Source organism: Corythoichthys intestinalis, unplaced genomic scaffold (assembly GCF_030265065.1).
Source record: "Corythoichthys intestinalis isolate RoL2023-P3 unplaced genomic scaffold, ASM3026506v1 HiC_scaffold_23, whole genome shotgun sequence".
In the NCBI taxonomy this organism is placed as follows: domain Eukaryota; kingdom Metazoa; phylum Chordata; class Actinopteri; order Syngnathiformes; family Syngnathidae; genus Corythoichthys; species Corythoichthys intestinalis.
Window position 1 is genome coordinate 3,828,309 of NW_026651592.1, and position 16,722 is coordinate 3,845,030.

At 41.0% G+C, this 16,722-nt stretch overlaps 1 protein-coding gene across 3 annotated transcripts in view; it reads right to left on the reverse strand.

Moving 5' to 3' along the window:
• Window positions 1-16,722, reverse strand: part of LOC130911142 (cell adhesion molecule-related/down-regulated by oncogenes-like) — a 136,298-nt gene that overhangs the window by 97,192 nt on the left and 22,384 nt on the right. Inside the window, exon 1 of one of the 3 annotated variants that reach the window (XM_057828898.1) lies at window positions 1,977-2,405. The exons of the other annotated variants lie outside the window; for them this stretch is intronic. The gene's annotated coding sequence lies outside the window, so the exon portion shown is untranslated. Of the gene's footprint in view, window positions 1-1,976; window positions 2,406-16,722 lie in introns of those variants that run through there. 3 annotated transcript variants of the gene reach the window in all.

Consider the following 16,722-nt stretch of genomic DNA (forward strand, 5'->3'; position numbering starts at 1 on the left):
CGGTGCAACACTAGTTTGAATACGCAATGGTGACATCTTTTGGTGGATATGTGAACAAACCTGTCCCAGCTCTGTGCCATTGCACTGAATTGCATTGTATTTTTGTTTGTTTGTTAAACTAAAATTCCTTTCAACTTAATTTTTCTTGTTATTGACCACGATAGACACCCAATTTATTAAACCTGGGAGGTTGGCAGTGAATGCTCATGTTTCAGTGCCGTTGAAGCCACTAGACGTCCAATCCATCTCGACTGGGAGGGGCAAATAAACGAATGTTTATTCGCTTCTTCAAATCAAATGAGCACCTTAAAATGGTTAAGACCGTGCGTCAACTCGACAATGAAGACGCCATGAGGGAATTTGTGCAAAAACAGCAGTTCGAACTACAATTTGTGGGGATGAATTGAAAGAAAACGTAAAAAGGATTTCCATCTGATTTCACACAACAAAAGAGCAACTCGACAATATCAGCGATCCCTGAAAGGATTTGAATGGCGTCGGAAGTGTCTGCTTGTCGCCCATTGACATCACAAAGCGGCGCCCAGTGTTTGAACTCAGAGGCGTTTTTTATGCGAGGGCAGCCATGTGTGTTGCACCAACGCTTCGTTCTCATTGGACCCTTTGTTCCCCATCACTTGTCTGGAGTGTTCACTTTGCTGACAGAAAAAAAAAAAAAAAATAACGCATTACAGTCAACACCATTCAGCAATTATCTGGCATCTATAACAGTAATTGATATATTAATCAGTGTTGCTTCTCCTGATTGGGAACAAGTGTCACACTGAAGGCCCAGAGGCTAGAATTAAAACTGTATTAGGATGAAATCATTAGAATTTGATGTCAATATATGATACTGATTGTATACAGTTAAATGTGTTGTCAGTTAAACTCTAACTTTCAGATTTGACTAACAGATTTGACATCAAATTCAATAAAAATGAACATCACACACTCGATTTAAAACAATTCAAGCTCCCTGAGCCGAGAGAGAAACTCAACATGTTTCTGCAGCAGGTTTAATGTGGCGGAAATATGGCTCCCCAAAGTGTAACTTTGAGTTTTCTTTTAGTACAAAGTGATGATTCAACACTCCATGTTTGGACTTTTTTTTTTTTTAAATGGACGTTGTTGACACCGGCACGCCAAAAGCGGACATAATGGCCATTTTTAGACATGTTCTGTTGAGTAGGAATACTGTCTCCCTCGTGTCAGTCACCTGGAAGTGTTTTGCAAGTAGTTTTGGAGTAATGGGCTGTCAAATTTACAAAAACAAGTTGTTTTTGAAGAGTGTGTTTTTAATTTTCTCGTCTCATCATAAAGGAACATAAAATGTAAAAATGACTAATACTTCATGCCATGTTGAATCACTATTTTTTTGTTAAATTGGATTTAAAAAACCAATGTACCTTTTACTTGTACTTTTTTGTAATGCCAGTCAATAGATTTTATTTTTTTGTTAGTTTTTTTGGAGTTGTTTCCTCCTCTTCCCCCAAAAATATTTATAGTGGGGATGACAGTAAACAAACACGAAAAGTGTATGAAAATAATCTAAAAATCCAGCTTTACAAAATTTTAAAGCTCCGGGGCTCTCTCCCGGTGCTTGTCTAAACTTTCCCCAGGCTTCAGCGCACCTTCCCCCGGCCACTGTAGTGACCACTCACCGGTAACGTAGAATGACTTTCCAAGAGATTTGCCCGCATCTCATTGAACATTCCCCGGCCACTTAGCAAACATTCTTGAGACACTCACTCAACAAGCCTTCTATACAGCTGCTCACTGTACCCTCCCCGGGTCTCGGTGAGCCTTTCCCGGCCATTTAGCATGTTCCCCCCGGTCCCTCTCAGAGACTTCTTCCGCCAAATACAACATTCTCCGGTCTCTTGGCAAGCCTTTCCCGGTTCACTCGGACTATTCCTGGGCTCCTAAAACTAATGTTTCACAACCAGCCAGCCGAACTACCTTTGCGTACCCCTTACCTCTGTTCCAGGAGTGCTGGTTCCTTTGGACTGAATCAGCAGCCAAACGCATTCTCCCGTTGAAAACTCCGCAAAGTGCCCTCCATTCCACGCGCGCGATACGGCGACCACCGCACCGGGGAGCGTGGAGCCTCGGCCCTGCGAAAGAGTCGCGAAAAGCGGGGCCAAAGTTCAACAAATGGAGAAAGTGGATGGGGGTAAAAAGCCAAGAGTTCAGCTGGTTGGTGGACGGTGGAGCACTTTTCACAGGTGTGGGCGGTATTCCACTTTGTGTGTTTTGTTTTAAAAAGCAAAAAGAAGGCGAAAAGAATCCAACTTTGATGGTTTAACGCGCTCCCTCGTCAGGAGCCGCTGAACGGAGGTGTTCTTCGGCGACACTCGCACCTCTGGAGCCAGAGTCGAGTTGCTCCGTGGATCATGGCAGCGGCGGCCAGGCTGGAATGTCCCAGCCCCGCTTGCACGTTGCTCCCACCGGGGGGAGGAGAGAAGGAGGGAGGTAGGCGGAGGGTGGAAGAGGAATCTTGGAAGACAGCAAGGAGGAGGGAGTTGGTTCCCAACATGGATTGTGTGCATTAACACATTTCATAGTGTAACCTGCTGCTGAAGGAGAATAAAAACTGACCTGGCCTGGGTGTAAACTGATTTAATCTCGAGCAGGGGTGTCCAAACTTTTTGCAAAGGGGCCCAGATTTGGTGTGGTAAAAATGTGAGGGGCCGACCTTGGCTGACGTCCTTAGCAAATTTTAGCAAGCCATTCTGTGTGTCACATTTACTTTATTACCGTATTGGCCCGAATATAAGACGGTCCTAATTATAAGACTACCCACTCTTATACAACACTCAAGTTTGAAAAAAGACTTTTTGAACACCAAATTAATTTTTATACAGAAATAATTACAGTACATCTGAAACAAATGGTAATAACAATATATTTGAGAGAAAAAGCATGTTATATTGCTTCCTTCAAATCTTAATCTTTATATCTGAACATTTAAATATGTAAACTTAAGTGCAATCACATTCGTAAATGAATGGCTTCTGGTTTTTGAAATGTAAATAAACCAATCTATTGTGATAAAACAACAAAATAGCAATAACTGCATTAACCATCAAAGTGAAGTCTAACTGTAACTGTAGTCTTGAAACAAATCTGAATAAGGAAAAACATTGCAATAAAATAATGCTAACTGGTTAAACTTGAGAGTAGCGGAGATCTACCATGACAGAACATCGCTTCAATGATATCTGGCGCCATCTAGCGTCTTGAATGGGGCGAGTAGCTGAGATCTGTCATGACAGAACATCGCTTCAATGATATCTGGCGCCATCTAGCGTCGTGAATGGGTATAATGTCTAGACCGCGAATATAAGATGACCCCCTCTTTTTCAGTCCTATTTCAATGCAAAAAAAAGCACTGTCTTATATTCGGGCCAATACGGTATTTTTTTAAATTAATAATTTCAACAATCTTGCAACTAGCCTTTGTGGCGTTCTCTTTCAACTGTCGGGCTCTTGTGAAACACTGCTGCTGTAAAATTGAACTAGCTTCAATTTCTTGCTACGTACCTTCCCTGTAATCTTGTTTTACATGTCAACGTGTCTTGTTTGGTAATATCGCCTCACATTGAACTCTTCAAAAACAGCGACTGTCTCTTTGCAAATGAGGCAGACACAGTTGTTGCGTATTTTAGTGAAGTAATCGTCCAATTTCTACCTATCCTTTAAGAGTCGGCCGTCACAGTCAACTTTTTTATTGTTGATTGTTGCCATTTTAGAAAATTGGGAGTAACGGGTAGTGTTGGTTAGAGTGCTGCTACCTTTTAGTGGGTAAATGAGAAGCAGCATTTAGTGTGTAAGCTACTTCATGTGCTGGTAGCAGTACTGCTGACCAATTTATTAAGACTGTGTGCGGGCCAGACGTGATTGATTTTATGACAGAGGCTGGAGGCCGGATGAAATTTGACCACGGGCCGCATTTGGCCCCGGACTTGGGACATGTCTGATCTAAAGGTTTGGTGTGATCATGAAAGGTTTTCCTAAACCTTTCTAGGACAGTCAGGGGCGCTGAAAAGTGATACTGATTCTAAGGGACCATGCCCTGTTGGGGGCCCACAAAGAAAATTCGAACATTAGGTAATCGTTTGCAAATTTAAATATTAATCATTATAATTTTAATAGGAATCAAACGAAGGGTTTCTGTCTCTTGTTTTGTTTCTGCAAAAAGTAAACACCCAGAGAGCATATCTATTTCCTGCCAGCCACCCCCGCAACCCCCGTATTTTCATTAAATGGTTTGGTCCGCCCTTCCTTCGATCAGATGGGGAGCAGCAGGGCATTTACACCAGTCAATGACTCGGAGTGCGTGGAGCGTGGTATTGCAGAAATGTTTTCAAAACAAAAATCTGGTTTTCAAAAGAGAAAAGAAAAGAAAGCAAAACAGGAGATTGGTAGAAAAGGCCAACAGGATGTGACAAAGTACTTCACAAAGCAAGGTTGGTGTCTTGTGTCAGTGAAGTGCTGAAAATTAACCTGTTATCTTAGCTCCGAAGCGAGGTCCCAGCTCACTCCGTAAGAAATATGGGATTTTACCGGCCTCAATGAGCGACATTCACCTATTTAAAAACATGAATTCCAAATAATGACGGCATTTTTTTGGTATCCTACAGATGTTGAAACTTAAGTTGGCGTGGATATTTTTTTTTAATCAGCTTGAATCCAGTTTGTCAAGAATTTATTGAATTGAGTTTGTCATCAATTGAATTTAGTTTGTTAACAATTGACCTCAATTCGGAGCTGTAGCCTAAAGTGGAGATCGTGAGTTTCCAGATGAGGCTAAGCCTACTCCATCATGAAATAGTGTAATTGTTTGCTAGCTAGTGTTTGCTCCACTTTTAGCGTGCATTTAATCAGTACAGCAGGCAAACCCTTAGCAATCTCTTCATACTAAAACAGTTGTATACTGTAATGAATACTGTAGTATAGTTTAGTTAAAACAAAACATTTATTCTAAGTCATTTATTATAGTAATTGCTTTGAGAATATTTCTAATAAAAATATATTTAGATTGTAAAAGATGGCCTTCAGTACATTTCTTATAGATGATATCAGTCTATTCATTATTGCTGTATAGGCTGTATGTTTACATAAATATATTTTCATCTTAAATTAATGCAGAAAATACACAAATTAGGGTGTAAAGATTCACCAGAATGCAGAAAATTACGTAGTTCAGACTCTAAATATGTGTGTGTCTCCCGGCACTGGTGGTGGGGCCCAAAGTGATATCTTTTCATGGGACCCAAAATCCTTGGCAGTGCCCCAGAGGACAGTTAACAGCTATTCAAACTTTTAACCATTTATAGAGGAAGTAACTATTTTTAGTAAGTCAGCAAACATTTTTTGACACATGGAGCAAGTGACTATTTTGGGGTATTTAAAAAAAAAGATTTTTATATTAACAATTATTATTATATTTTTCCCATTAAATTGCAATGGCTCTATTCGCCATTCGTTTCAATTGCACGAAAAACCATTCTCTCCAATTGATTTCCAACCCAAGTGGCCCGATATCACCAGTATGTGACCTTGAGATGACTCCATATCAACAGGAAGTGGCCCAATCTGAACAGGAAGTGACCCTGAAATGCCCCAATATCAACAGAAAGTGGCCCAATATGTACAGGTAGTGAACCTGAAATGCCCTCAAATCAGCAGGAAGCGACCCCAAAATCCCTGCATATCAACAGGAAGTGACCCCAAAATCCCTCCATATCAAGGGCGTAGGTTTGCATTGGGACTGTAGGGACATAACACTACCAACTTTTCAGGATGCTGAAATTGTCCCCACCAACTTATGAGCAACTTTATTTGCATTATACAATGACTTCAGTTATAAAGGTCATTTAGATTGCCTTCCCATATGTTGTAAGGATAGAATTGACCCGACCATTGTTAAGTTAATTACAGTACTTTCATTATGTTCAGACTTACATTGACCCCTTTTCAATTGCTGAATGTGCCAGTCCATTTTTTTCCCCTCAAACGCACGTTTGATTGGCTAGTGACTTGCCCCCTCCCCCCTCACACACACAGACGCATTCACAGCCTGACAGAAATACAACGCCGCCTCCTCCTCCCCCTTCGAAGACGAGTGATATTAAGTAAGTTTTTTTCTGCCAGCAGCAGCCACTGTAAGCAATGTAAAAACACATCAATGTTGTGGAGGTGGGGAACACACCACTAATTTTGCTCCCGAAAGTCTGACCTGCATCAGATTTAGCATAATAATAATCTGTGTGAATCTCTCGAACTGTTTTCTGCTGTTAATGTTAATTAAAGAAAGAAATGTGGTGAACTAAGGATTATCCCCTTATAAATAGTTCCATGATGATTAAAAAGTTTGTATTTCTCGTGTATGTTAATATAATTTGTGTTCAAATTTTGCTATTTAAATTTGCTAATAAAATCCAGACATTTATTCTGGAAGTTTTCAAAAAGTTTCTTTAATAGTTTTTGAAAACAAAGGTTTGAATCAAAAGGTGTACCACCTGAAACAATACACATGAAAGTTAGTATAAGTCAATACAGATTTATATTGTATTGATCATTTAGCCTATCACTTTATGAGGTTCATATTGGTGAGAAATGTAGCCCTGAACCCCGTTCACCCAGTCGGTTTGGTCTTATAAATGTCCCTACCCCAGCAAAAAGTGTATATGCAGATTATGCTGTTATCAGGGCTGAAAGTGGGCCGGAACGCACCGGATCGGCGTTCCGCCATCGTATTTCTTGGCGGAACGCCGTTCCGGCATACGGTGCTTTGATCCCGAAAATATGACGGCAACTGTCAAAAACAAAAAAAAAACCTGCCATGCTGCCACAGACGCATCTCCAATAAGAACAATCTACTAATATCAGATTTACATACACAAGTGTTAACAATACAAGCCTAATAAAGAGCTTACTTAGCGTCATCCATTTTCACTGATTTTTATTATTCATTTATTCTACGTAGTTCTCCCCAGCGTCTCTCTCTACCTGACAAGTCGCATTGCCTGTAGCCCTTTTCACACATATTACCAGGGAATTTCCTGTATAAGGTAACGCAGGATTTACTCTCCTCATTGCTTTCGTGCATGGAAAGATTCCGAGAATGAAGCCGGTTGGACACTTTCACAGACTTGACCTGTGTTGCCCACTGGCACTCTCTGTGCGTGGAATGCTGCTGGGCGATTTTATAACCTGGACATTACGTCATTTTTGGTCAGCATTGTCACAATGTTGGTCAAATCCTGTCGTGTTTTGTTCCGGAGGGAGCGTTCCCCGACGTGTAACTGCAACCAATTTAAGGTCATCAAGAGGTAAGATCGGGCCTAAAAAAATCCAGCCCGACCCGACCCGACCCGGGTCCGCTGGTATTAATGCCTGACCCGCCCGAGCCCGATCAATTAACTTGATTTGCAGGCCCGAAAAAACCCCAAAATGTTGTTTTATTTGTAGGCCCGAGCCCAGAAAAAAACCCGAAATTTTATATTTTATTTGAAGGCCCAAGACCGAGAAAAAAACCCTCAAAATTCTATGTATTATTTGTGAGGAGGAGAGGGAAGGGATGCTCCAGTCAGACATGGACAGATCACTGCTTGCTGCTTGGAAAAATGGACTGGTTGCGTTTTGCGTGATCACATTTGGTGACAATGCCTGCGCATTAAAGCCTGTCTTTTGTAACGAATTCTCAGTTGGCAGAAAAAAAACGCAACTTTTCATAATGTTTAAATAGTCTACATATTTTTTTGATAATTTTAAATGCATTTGCACAACGAAATAACGCTGGAAAAGATTGTAAAATTTAAATAAACAGATGCGGTTTTGCATCGCAGAGGAGAAAGAGTAAAAAGAGGGCGCATGGCACGCTCTGGCTCTGCAATGACCATACAGCGCCTTGTCTTTTTTATCCAAATTATTTATTTGATAAGTATTTCTTTGTTTAACATCCATACATCATTTTGGTATACGTGTATAAATATATATTTATTTAAAAAATTTAGCGAGAACCCCGACCCGAACGTAATGATTGACATTTTAATTTCGTTATGTTTTCATTTTAATTTAGTTATTTCCAGCTTGCCATGTTTATAGCCCTGCTTTCACACGCACCAGGAGAAAACCAACGCAGGCATGGTGAGAACATGCAAACTCCACACTGGAAGGCCGGAGCCTGGGATTGAACCCTTGGTATCAGAACTGTGAGGGGAACGTGCTAACCACTGTGAAACCTGTTGTGTTTTATTGTGTGTTATATTTTATAACTGTGCCAAAAGTTCTTGCATTTTAGTGCTTTTAGGAGGTTTAAGCCCCCCCACACACACACACAAAACAAAAAAAACAAAAAAAAACTTTGGCGAACTTTATGTTAGGGAGTTCCGGTACGAAATTCTTGCCACTTTCACCCCTGGCTGTTATATTGTCCCTACCGATGTTTTGACCAAACCTACATCATTGCTCCATATCAACAGGAAGTAACCCAATATTAACAGGAAGTGAAACCGAAACGCCAAAAATCAAGAGGAAGTGACCCGATATCTACGGGAAGGGAATGGCTCAAAATCAACAGGAAATGACCCAACATACGTCCAACCATCACAGCAAAGCTACCATCGCCGTTTCTCCAGAAATGCCATGTTCTAGTATTTTTGTGCAATGCAAAATAATTGCAAAGTGATACGTTTAACGAAGTGGGTTCATAGCAGTCACTTAAAACACACAGGAGACCAACAACAGGGAAAATAAGGCATTTGCTCTACTGCAATGCTGCCAAAGTGAACCAATATTTGAAAATCAGTCAACTATGACAAGCTAACGTTGAAAACGATTGAGAAATTTTTATTTAACTATGCTAAGGACTGAAAAGTTATATTATACATAATCGGTATAAAATACCACTAATATAATAATATCAAAAATGCCAATTGCATGAAAACTAAAGCATACAGAAATACTGTAAATGATGGAAGATTTTGAATCACCAACCAAAAATTGTGTACAATAAGTTAAACATTAAATAGATGGATGGATGGGTGGGTGGGTGGGTAGTTAGATAGATAGATAGATAGATAGATAGATAGATAGATAGATAGATAGATAGATAGATAGATAGATAGATAGATAGATAGATAGATAGATAGATAGATAGATAGATAGATAGATAGATAGATAGATAGATAGATAGATAGATAGATAGATAGATAGATAAATAAATGGCAGCCAGTGTTCTGAATACAGCATTTAACTATTTAACTTTTACATGTAACTAAAATGTTTTTTCAAGCATTTACAGTCAATGTTTAATTAATCGTTACAACTAGGCAAATCTCCAGTTAATTGCGCTAGTGAAAAACAACACAATCCCCTAGTGTTGTTGACTGGGCTCATGAGACTATGTGGGTGCGGCGCGTGGTCATTTTTTTTGGCATCGGAGCATGTCTTAATGTTAGTCGGTGGTGGCAGTGACACAGCCATGTGTTGTGCATATGGACATGAGTCAACAACATGATCACAGAATTCATTACACGTGGCGGCAGTGAGCAGTCTCAGACGGCAGGTGCAGCCTCTTTGGGTGTGATCCAATCCAAACACAACAAAACAGCAAACGTCTAGAGAAAAAAGAAAGAAGCTAAGGAGGAAAAAGAAGGCCTCGAGTTGCCCAAATTCTGTCATGATCCTGTTACTGCGGCAACAAAACAACACAGAATTGGACCTTGGTCCATAGAAGCTTCTCAAATAGGTCCAAGTTTCATGTGTACAGTTTGTAGGTGCCCTCTGAGTTAGTGTGAAAAGTTCAGTCAACAGAGACTCAAATATTGTAAGGCTCATTTTCTTGCAAAACAACATATACCTTAAAAGAAACTGCAAGTGAGCTATGATCTTTTGAATGTACAGTTTGGGTGAATCCTCGCATACGGTACTCTTGCGACCGTGTCCTAGTTATGACTTGTTTTGCTTGAAATGGAGTGGAAGCTCCTTTAGCTTTGCCTAATTTTTGCCACAGTAATTTGACTTGATTTAAAACTAAAATTGACCTCAGGTGTTAATGTGAGTGTGAAAATGTTTGTCTGAATCTCCCTCGTTAGGTTCATCCAATTGAACTGAGCATATTAGAGCTGCCTCTTTGCCAGCCAGACCAGTAGTTTGTTGCTCAAAACCATGACTAATACTAGACCAAGACTAGCCTGAAACCGGAAATCACCATTACCAAGTTAAGCTCAAGACTTTTGGGAGTCAAGATCAAGACTGAGAACAAAACAAGACCGAGAATAAGGCGAAGGTCAAAAAAAGACCAAAATAAGAGCAAGATTAATACTAAGATCGAAACAAGACATATGTAAGACCAAAAATGAGACCAAGACTGAAACAAGACCCAAGACAGACCGAGGCCAACATCAAGATTAAAGCAAGACCAAGACAGAGCTCAAAACAAGACGGAGACAAAAATCAAAACAGGACCAAATCAAGACCAATCATGAAACAAGAGCAAAAAACCAAGACTGCAACAATATAAAAAAACACCAAGAATAAAGCTAGACTAAAACCAAGATGAAATTAGGGCCAAAACAAGACTAAGAACCAAATCAAACAAGACCAAAACAACACCGAGACCTAGACAAGACCAAGATCGAGACCAAAATACAAAACAGTACCAAGATTAAAACAAAACCGAGACCAAGATCGAAACAAGACCAAATAAAAAACGAGACCTAGACAAGACCAAGATCGAGACCAAAATAAAAACAGTACCAAGATTAAAACAAAACCGAGACCAAGATCGAAACAAGACCAAAACAAAACCGAGACCTAGACAAGACCAAGATCAAGACCAAAATAAAAACAATACCAAGATTAAAACAAATCAGAGACCAAGATCGAAACAAGACCAACACAAGACCGACACCCAAACCAATCTCAAAACAAGAGCAAAAGACCGAGACTGAAGCAATATCAAAACAACACCAAGGGTGAAGCTGGACCAAAACCAAGATGAAATTTGGCCCAAAACAAGACTAAGAATAAAATAAAAAAAAGATCAAAACAAAACCGAGATCTAGACAAGACCAAGATCGAGACCAAAATAAAAACAATACCAAGATTAAAACAAAACTGAGACCGAGATCGAAACATGACCGAGACTAAGATCGAAACATACCCAACACAAGACCGAGGCCCAAACCGATCTCAAAACAAGACCAAAACAAGACTGACAGAGATTTAAACAAGACCGAGACAATGAAAGACACAAGACTGAAGCAATAACGAGACCAAGATTAAAAAAGACCAAACAAGGCTAAGACAAAGACCGTCATCAGCACCAAAACTGAGTTTTGGAGAGTCAAATCAAAGCCCTTCAAAATGTAGCCTTGGACCAATACCAGTCCCAAATGCATTAAGCACACCTGTATGATAATCCTGCTATCAACCATTCCAGGGTGTACTCTGCCTCTCAAATCAAGTCATCTACGGTCAACTCCAGCTCATCTGCTACCATGAACATTTTTTAAACATGTATTGCATTAAAAGAACATTCTGCAAAACATGTGCAGCCATTATCAGCTAGTTTGTAGTGATCTACAAGGGGGGCGTTTTATGAGAAGCTCATCTTTTCCGCCTTCCTTCGGGGTGACGGGCCACTCGGAGACATTTGATGTTTGGTGAACGAAGAGGTGGGAGGGGGTGATTCGACACAGTCGCATGTGAAAGGCCAGAGAGTCCACAGGGGAGCCAGGGGTCTGCACACAAAAGGCCAGGGAGGGGCCAGCCGTGCAGGAGGGGCCACGCTGGGAACCAAAGCTGACAGCACAAACACCCCCCTTTGCCTTCACCTCACCCTCCGCCCCGCCAATCTCAGCGGTATTTACTCACGTATGCGTGCTGGGACCTCTGACCCACATTTAACTGATAGGAGGCTTGTTTGGTTCACGTCAACAGATTACAATACATTCACGTTGGGTTGGAAGACTGAAGTCAAGGAGCTCTGACAGTTCCATCCATTTGTGTTGAAGTCAATGCTGTTGAACAGGAGCCTATCCTATTTTATATTTTGATAGAGAACTAGGGTGCCACCTGGATTGGTCGCCAGTCAATCATAGGCCACATTTAGCAAATCTAAGATCCTGTAACACGGCGGTGTCAAATTCATCTTTGTTATGGGTTACATTAAGAGTGTGACAATATCTCGATACAGCGATATATCGCGATATTTTGCAACCTGATCGGTTATCGATCTGCTCCCGCCAAGTATCGATATTTTTATTTGACATATTGGCCATTGGATGCTGTAAACTGCTCAATGTTTGTTAAGCAATTCCTTGGCGGTCCACTCGGGGCGCTGAAGAGTGGCGGTGAAGGTAAAGTGCGCACAAGTTGTCTAGAGAAGAAGAGAGGAAGCTCCAAGTGGGTTGAAAAAAATAAAAAAGCTTCGTGGAAACAGTGGAGGAAAAAGTGAGAAAAATATTGCTACTAATCACACACGTGGACACACTTTAGATTTTACACCAACAAGAAAGGAAGTAAGGTGAACAAGGACTTTGCTGTATGCAAGAATTGTCTAACAAAAATAAGGTTCACTGTCAGCTGGTGACGAAGTGGACAAGGATTTCTTCACTGCTTCGCTTTCATCACTTGAGGTAAGAAAGTTTTGCAATGTAATTGATGTAATGGTTTGAATAACTTCCAAGATATATAAGGTGATGTGCATGATAATTAATGTAGTCTACATATTAAAAATAGGTAATTATTGCATTTTTAATTTCAATACATTCAATTCATATTAAAGATACACGATAATATCGGTGGCCGATAATTATCGGCCGATAATGGCAATTATGACGTCACACAGATAATCCAGATAATAAAAAATTCAACCGATAATGCAATCCGATAATTATATACTTGATTTAGCCTCCAAATGTGCACAACCGAAGAATTCAGCACGCCACCTCCTCAACCCCTCCCCTCTCTGAAGCCCCTGAGGGAGGAGGGGTTGAGGAGGCGGAGTTACACAACAAGAAATAGTTGAATATTATGGCGGCTGTTACTAAAAAAACGACGCTCTCGCCATTTGCCAAACATGTACCGCAGAAGTTCCATGAGGCCGAAAGAAAGCGTCCTCATTCAAAACCACTAACCCAGCATCCATTTAAAACTGCATCACAAAGATTTTTGGAACGAATACCAGGCTGCTGCTGCTAGCGGGAATGCTAAAGCTATTGTAAACACTAAGTTAAACTAGGGGCTTGTGACGATACAGAGTCGGGTTGTTTGGGAAAGCAGCCCAAGGCGGGTGGTATACACAAAAATCAGGATTTCAACTCAAAAGCTATTAAGTAACTAATATTTTTTGTTTGATTTTGTTGTTTTTAAGGTGAGGAAGAATGTGACTGACTGAGTCCGACATCTCAATTGCTGAAGCAGATGGTGGAAGTGCTCAAACCAATGCTTTTGGCAACAAAGGTCATATACGAAGAAAAGATCCACCAATTTTATCATTGCCCCACTCCAAGCTCAACTGCTGACTGACACCTACAGCACTGTTATTTTTTTTCTAAAGATTTAAAACTTAAATAAATTAAGGGTGCCATTCATTATGATCTCTCCAAGAGATATCAGTGGTTGTGGTTTGTTTCCTCTATACGTGCAGGTACACAATTTGCAGTAGATTCATATTGTACAGCAATGTTGCACAGAAAAGGTGTCACTGTTTAATAAATGACCTAAACAGTACCTTTTCTATTATGTAATATCTTTTTTTTCCTTTCAACAGTTATATCGTAGAATATAATGTATCAAATTTCTGACCAATATATCGATAATCGCTGTGTCGTGATATCGCGAGATAATTGTTATCATGAGCCTTGTATTGCGAATCGTATCGTATCGTCAGGTGCCCTGAGGTTCCCACTCCTAGGTTACATTGTAGTTATGATTTCCTTTAGATCAGTGGTTCTCAACCTGGGGTCGATCGAACCCCAGGGGTGAGTCTAAAGGCCGCGTTATACTTCCGGGTCAGACCTGCGCCGTCAAGGAAGACCCGATTTACAACACTGCGCCGTAGCCTGACGCTGTCCTATTGATTTTTCAAACCCTAGCGTCGCGTCAACGCATTTGACGTGGCGGAAATGGACTGTGATTGGTTCGCTCAGACTGTTGTTTCCGGTTCAGCGCGAAATCACCGTCATAGTAAAACATTTTTCTACATGCAAAAATGAAGCAAGCCGACGGAAGTATCATCGAACAGCAAGTCTCGTCAAGACATCATAAAGTTTGCCAAATGGCTAGGTCAGCGATTGAATAAAAAAATGGAAAAACCACCGAGACGTGTGTGTTCGTAATCGAGTGGCCACACGAAGCGGTGACCCAGTCGGCCAAAAACTACCAGCTTTTTATCACTCCATGTCGTATTTTTGGTTGGAGCACTTCATCATTTATTGTGTGCATATGTTTGCTGTGAGTCTGCTATTATTTACATGTCAAACTTCAAGTATATAAATAATAAAGCACAGGTTTGGTGTCAGAGGAGTTCTTTAATTTTCAACAACAGACAGTTCACACACGATACATCATCACTGATTGAGAGTGCCTCGGTGCTTTTTATGATAACGTTAACATCAAGGCTTCCAACGCAGTTTGGGAAGTTCCATAGATGCCAGAAATCTGCTACGGCTTTCCACTGGCTGGTTCTAGAACACAGCAAACAAATTGAGCCGGAGTGCTTTGCAGACCTTGGACAAAACGCTGGACGCAGTGCTCGACGCCAGTTTGAAGCTAGCTGCCACAGCTAGCTGGTTTTCACCCGAGGCTAGAAGAACCCTATGCGGCATCAAAAGGTTGGACAGACCGCCTCGAAACCGTCTTCTGCGTCGCCTGCGCCTCTACATCTGTATGATCAACATTTATTCCATGTTGATGAGCTGAAGATCCACATTCAAGCGTTCCATCTTGCATTGTTTATTTTTTTTCTCCGTTAAACTAGACAAGAGGAAGATGACAAGCATGCCCCAAAACTGTACAAACATAACACAACACCCCTTGGCTTGGAGGTGAATTAGAGCAACGCGTCACCTGGACGGAGAACCATCGAATGTCGAATGACGCCGTAGTCAATGCGCCATCACCGCAACGCGGGAGCATAACTCAGGCTTAAGGGGTTCGGCAACGGTAATGAAACGCAGAGCCCTGTTTTCGTACGCTGATTAAAGTGGCTTTTAAGACCAGGTTTTGGAATGGTTTGCTCCCAATTTACAGGCTTAATCCATTTCTTTTAACTGCTAGTCCTTGATCTGATGGGAGGAGGAACTGGTTTGCTCAGTGGAAGGTTGACTCGAACTTGGTAGGAAGGAACAGAACAGACCAATGGGCAGCGCGGTCTTTAATATGGACAGGTTTATAAAACAAGCTGTCAAAGCGAGATAAAAATTTGAAATGGAAATTATTAGCATGCTAGTTTAGATTTATTGGTTTCAAATTGAAAAATATTGCTTTATTATCTAATTCCGAAGTGCTCCGTGAATCTACGTGTGAAACATGTGGGGTCCGGTACCTTAGCGAGGTTAAGAACGACTGCTTTACAGCAGTATTGTTTTTGGCAGCCCTTTTAATTTTCGTCTTTTGTTTTTTCAAAAAATACTTACCGGCAGGGGCGGACTGGTAATCTGTGGGTTCTGGAGGATCACAGAACGGCCGGTGCCCTGGACGGCCGGCGGCCGCCATTCATTATACATCACTGTTTTTATCCCCTCTAGCCTCTCATTATCTACAGTTCGCATCCAATCCGACAGGTGGCAGCAATGCGCTTGGCTGTTCATCGCCAGTCTGATAGAAGAACGAAGAAAACACAAAGTACCCTTCATTGGTTCTTTGTGGAAGCAAACTAGCGACGAGCATTAATGCACAATATGGATGGTGGTGGCAAAAAAAAAAGGGTGGCGCGGAGAAGGTTAGGGAGAAAAAAAATTTAAAGAAACAGGAGAGCAAAGCATTAAAATGTCTTAAGTTGAGAAATATTTTCGCAAGCAGCAGTCTGGCTGCAACGGCCACGTCGGGTAACAGCAGCCTAGCCCCCGGCAATGGTGAGAGGGGTAGCGGGAGCCGCTCTGACGTGCAGCCGGTGCAGGGAGAGAGAAAAGAAGAGGATGGGTGTAATGATAAGCTGGTGGAAGTTCCCCAGACAAGCGCAGGGCAAGTAAAAAGGGATGAAGAGGGTCACTTGCTCGGTATACTGGCAATTGTTATCCACCAGGTAGCTACATTTTAAATGACAATCAAAGGGTTAGTGCCAGCTAGTCCTTTTGCAATCGTGTCAAGTTACAGTATGCTAGTCCTCCTATCACTCTCCTAAAGAAAAATATTTTAGCTGTAAAACAATGTATGCACACGCAGCAGCAATATTAATTCATAAGAAATATAACAAAATATTAATAAAATGAATGGTTTTACTTTTAAAGTTTAGTAAGATAAATTGATATATTTTTTAAATCATGTATATATCGTTTTGTTTTCTGGTTAATACTTTCCAATGAAGGTTATGTATCCAGGATTTGTCTTGAAATGTTTATTGGTATTTTCATTGAAATTTATTATTTGTATGGCAAGATTAATTATGGCAGGGGTCTCCAAACCGGTCCTCAAGGGCCGCTGTGGGGCCTGGTTTTTGTTTCAACCGATCGAGTACCGATAGTTTAACCAATGAAGTTTCTGCTA